This window comes from Grammomys surdaster, unplaced genomic scaffold, assembly GCF_004785775.1.
Source record: "Grammomys surdaster isolate TR1022 unplaced genomic scaffold, NIH_TR_1.0 139, whole genome shotgun sequence".
Lineage (NCBI taxonomy): Eukaryota > Metazoa > Chordata > Mammalia > Rodentia > Muridae > Grammomys > Grammomys surdaster.
The window spans coordinates 1,134,823-1,140,226 of record NW_021604597.1 but is presented as its reverse complement, the minus strand read 5'-3'; the positions used below and the strand labels follow the sequence as shown (position 1 = coordinate 1,140,226).

The window sequence follows — 5,404 nt, the reverse complement described above, 5'->3', positions numbered from 1 at the left end:
AGTAAATCGAGACCTTGGATATCTCAACCTCCTGTGATTTAATGTGCAATCACTGAGCAGTATTTTTAGCTTGGTCTTCAGCTAATCCTCTGGAGGTACTGAGGAGGGGTGTTGAATGCATGGGTGATGTACTGCCTGGGCAGCTGAGGTATCCTCCAGTGTGTTAGGACCATGAGCGTGTTACAAAAGCAAAATGAAGGGACCACAATTTGTATATCACCACAACAACATTTGTGAAACTCCAGACACCTCCAGGAGATTAATCCTCACCTATCCTTCTGGGACATGTGCAGGTTTATTGCATTTTACAGGTGGGATAAATAACTAGCTTTGGTTGCAGAGTAGGGGAATAAAACAGAACTCTGTTTCTTACACAATAATTTAGCAACTGCCATTTCTAAGCAAGTCATTATAATCTCTCCTGTAAGAGTCCCACATTATTTCATATTTTGAGATCTTATCTTTGGGGATGGAATCTTTCTTCTATGTCATGCAATCTTGGTCTCTGTAGCAGGTACATACAGTTCTTGGTAGTTTTAAAGTTTCTAATAATTTTGTTTTATAAGCACAGCTGACACTTAATGGCTTTCCATATTCCAGAGTGTTGATTCATGAGTGTCTCTACGCACGGGTAAACTGAACACTCGCTTGTGCTTCCACGCATCTGTATGCTTCTCCAACACATTTTCTCACTTGGAACAAGAAAGGTACAGTTTTCTGACTTTTACAAATGAGACGTGTTGTAGAATCAGCAAAAACTAGTTTCAACTCCTCTGAGAAACTTGTTATGCAGACATAGTTTATGATGAGCATAAATAATAGCAATAATTTATTTTCTGAGGCATAATGCTAGAGCAAAAGCCATCTGGGCAGGCAAACATTTGTTAGTTGTGTGGAGCGTTCATCAAACTCGGCTTCTACTCAGAGATAATGGATACGTAAATAGATTTTTTTTCTTTTACCTGAATGCACCCTAAGGTTTAGACGCAAATACATTTTTGAAAGTATTGGAAAAATAATAATAATTTTTTTCTAAATCTGTATAGCCTGCCAAATTTGCAGCACATACAAATAGAAAATCACAATCTTTTAGAAAATTGAATCTGATGCTTTTTAATTTGTTCTCTCAAGTTAGAAGCCCAGCCACAGATCTTCAGACTTTCTGTTACTGGTTTTCATTAAACTCAGGACATTTTGATTTAGAATAGAGTTTTGATATTTTTTGCTCTTAGGGAAAGAAAGTTGTCTGTCTCTTCCCCTTAAACCCCCACAAGACAAAGCCATAACATAAACATAAGACTGAAATAGCATCAGTAAACCCTTGGGGAATATTTGTAATGCCTCAAAAATGCTTATTAATAACACAGGCATTTATTAATTGTGTTAATGAGCTTCATGTGCTATAAATAGTAGACTATTAAACAGCAACAATAAAATGATTCAATAACTCTCAGAGTTTTTGAAGATTAGTCACGTGAAAGGGTTCTGAACATATTTTTGTTCACCATTGCCCCAGAAAGGAAGAAATGGACTTTTTTGATGTAAACAGCAGAAGGCTAAGTCTCAACTCAATATTGGGAAGGACTTCTAGCTTCATAGAAACTATTCTCACCTGTGGTAGAAATAAAATAGAAATGACTCCTGAACTTTACAAAGGACACTGATTGCCTGGATACTAGGGACATCTCACCTCAAACATCTTGACAGTGGATAGGTCCTTCCAGTTTAAATACACACACACACACACACACACACACACACACACACACACACACACACAGTGTATATGTGTGTGCCAGAGTGTGTTTATGTTCAGCATGTTAATGCAGGAGCCCATGGAGTCAGAAGAGCATGTTGGAGCTCATGGTACTAGAGGTACAGGTAGTTGTGAGCCACCATGTGTGTTCTGTGGGTTCTCTGCAAGAGCAGTGAACACTCTTAATCACCGAGCTCCTTAATGCCTCCATTTTTTTGTTTGATTTTTATGTTTGTATCTAAAATGTCAGTCTTTTCAATTCTAAGTATGAACATATGCAAGTAATATTATTTTTATAATCTGTCCTTACTAAGATCATAGTACATTTGTAAATATTCTTTGATATTTTATTATTATTATCTATTCTCAGTCTGTATAAGCTAATCAATGCTATGGTCATTTTAGACATCACGATTTTTTCCCCAGCATTGGCAAATCTATACATTAATCTATGAAATTTTGTGGCATCATTTTAATTATGTCGTTCTGCTTAAAAGTATGGCATTCTCCGATATTTTTCGAGACAGGGCCTTATGTAACCCAGGCTGTCTTCAGACTCACTCTGTAGCTGAGGATGTCCTTGAACTTCTGATCTTCCTGCCTCTACCTCCCTACTGCTGAGGTTGCAGGTGTATGCCAACATGTCCAGTCTAAATCATGCTGGAGATCAAACCCAAACCCAGGGCCTTATGTGTGGTAGGGAGTCACTCTACCAACTGTCAACATAAGCAGATAGCCTGCCTCATCCCTGCTGAAGTTGCTCACAGGTTTTCATTCTGGCACGTGAAGTATTTCCATTTTCCCAATATTTTCTCTGACTGCTCCAAATACCAGCCATTTATTCTCTTCTACTCCCCTTGTTCCAACCATTTAAATTATTTATAGGTGTGAGTATAGGTAAACTCATTATCTTTTATGACATTCATCTTCCCATGACTTTTATTTTATTTTGAAAGTCTCTTAATACCCACCATCAGATCTATATCAGAAATCTGCATTTTAAACTTAATTGTCTATTAGTTTTGTATATATGTATGTATGAAAGTTATACATACCAAACCTGCTATATAGTTTTAAAGAGGTGACTATTCAGTTTTTGACAGAATCTGAAGCAGAATATGACTGTTTATTGAGCATACGTTAAATTACTATCAAAGAAAAGATTAGACAATACACATAGTGGCCATTGAATGGAGGAATGGACTGAAGTGGCTTTCTAGTGTAAGGCACGGGAGATACCTATGTCCATATTTGTTTGTCCTCATCCTCTTTGCAGCAAAGGTGCCTGTACGGAGGATAATAGAGTCAGGTTGACTTTAAAACGTCTTTTTCCTTGGTCCATGTTGATGAGCAGTATGCCATGGGTTATTAGCCCGCCAAATATTTTGTGTTAAAAAGATATCTCACTTCACATACTTTACGTTTTGCAGTGAGAGATTTAAGCTTTATTATATCTGAAAGGCCATGAAGTGCATCATCACTTCGACTTTTCATATTTTACAATATATTCTAGACGAAGAGAGATTTCAGTGAATTTGACTCATCAGCTCATTTATTAGGGGTTATGATGATGGAATCAGAAACCTGTCATCCCACGTGGCACTAATGAACTCCTTTTGTGAGCTTTCTCTGCAGTGAGGGTAATGTCTGAATTGAAATGGATACGGTTTCTTTCCCTCTACAGGTTCCACTGCAGAGTCTGGAGATGCGAGATCTTGTCCTTGTAAGTGATTGACATGCCCTTTGAAGAAAAAGCACCATTCCTTCGATAGTCCCAGAATTCTTATTTCAGACTTACAAACATCTCAAATTTAGTTTCTAGTGTTATTGGATGTTTTAGCCTCTCTTTTCTAGAGTAAACAGAGAAATAGAAACAGCAACTATAACTATAGTTAACATAGAGAAGTTTTAATTTCTAATGTTTTAGCCTTAAAAGATTCTATTACTGAAGTTCTCAGAAATGACTGTCTGCACAACACTTACCAGCATAATATTAACATTAACATTATAAATCATATAATTGAGAGTCTGCCATGGAAGCAGCCATTAATAATTATAGAAAAGGTTATTTAATTATAAATGAAATAAGTTCTATCAGGGAAATGTAGACTATACTAGGAGAGGTGATAATGGGGAGAAATGGCAAATCAGTGAGGGAGAGAATGGAGACAAGGAGATCAGGGACAGAAGTGTTCCAGAAGAGGTGACTTCCCAGCTCAATATCTGAAAGGCAGACAAATGGATGGAATTAGAAAATATCATCCTGAGTGAGGTAACTCAGACCCAAAAGGACATGTATGGTATGTACTCACTAATAAGTGGATATTAGCCAAAAAAAGAGCAGAACTCAAGAAAGTTAACAAGCTGAAGAGCCCAAGTGAGGACGCCTCACTCCCACTTGGGAGGGAGAAGAAAGCAATTATGGGGTGCAGAGCAAGGGAGGGACATGGGTGGAAGATGGGACACGGAGGGGAAAAGGGAAACTTGGTCAGGTATTGGGGGGGGATAGGAGTGAAGCCCTGAGGGCCAGCAGAATGAATGGAAACAGGTAACCTTGGGAGGAAGAAGGCAGGGGGACCCTCTAGAATGTACCAGAGACCTGGGAGGTAAGAGACACTCAGGACTCAAAGGTAGGGACCTTAGATGAAATGTGCAACAGTGGGGTAAGGGAACTTGTAGAGTCCACCTCCAATAGAAAGACAGGGCATCATAGGACTAGGGGTGGGGGTGGGTAATGGAATCTCCTAGCAGCTGAGCACTTACCTGAGAGCCCTCTGCCGATCTACTCAGGACTCCTGACTCCCAGGCATCAGCCCTGTGGCTCCCAGGAAACTAACTAGCCCTCTGTACTCCAACCTGGACCTGAGGTCCCAGGAGGCCTATGAGATGGCTCTGCAAGATGTGATCCAGCCCATGAACAAGTTCCCAGTGTTCATCTTCTGGCATCTGCTGCCTGCACTTTGCACCTTCCACGTTTCTTTTGGAGGTGCAGTGTATGCATGAGGCACAGCAGCAGCAGAGGAATCTGGTGCATGAAATTGGCCTGGAGCTGAAGACCACTGCTGTCTGCAAGCAAGTGCGGCATACTCAGGATGGCTTCTTCCGGATAGATGATGCCCTTCTGAGAACCCAGTGGGACCTACACAGCATCCAGGATGCTATCCAGGTGGTAGCCCCCCCAGATGGCAGCAGAACTGAAAAAGAACTTGAGCCTAAAATTGGGCCACCAGCAGCTCCCCAGTGCTGGGCAACCTTGGGGTTTCAAGGGCCCAAGCTCCACTTTGGAGTTGGAAAGCTGTGCAGGGCAGTGAAAGGCCAGGCAGGTGCTGGGATGTAGAGGCAAACAGGCTCTTTACAAGTCAGAACTGATCACTCTACAGAGAGTGAGATCAAGGAGCCCCTGAGCTGTCATCTCAGCAAAACAAAAAGTACAGGAGGGAGCCTTCTTCATGAGACACAGACTAACCGCAGAGGTGAACTGGGTGTGGCCACAGGGCCTATCATCCCAGCTAATTGGGAGGCCCAGGTTAGACTCTTGACAGTTGAAGGCTAGTCTAAGGTTACTTAGTGAAACCTTGACTCAGAAGGGGAAGAAGAAGGAGGAGGAGAAGGAGGAGGAGGAGGAAGAAGAAGAGGAGGAGGAAGAGG

At 41.0% G+C, this 5,404-nt stretch overlaps 1 pseudogene; it reads left to right on the top strand.

Moving 5' to 3' along the window:
- The first annotated feature begins 1,817 nt into the window (after nt 1-1,817).
- LOC114617989 lies at nt 1,818-5,067 on the top strand (annotated as a pseudogene).
- Nucleotides 5,068-5,404: the final 337 nt, after the last annotated feature.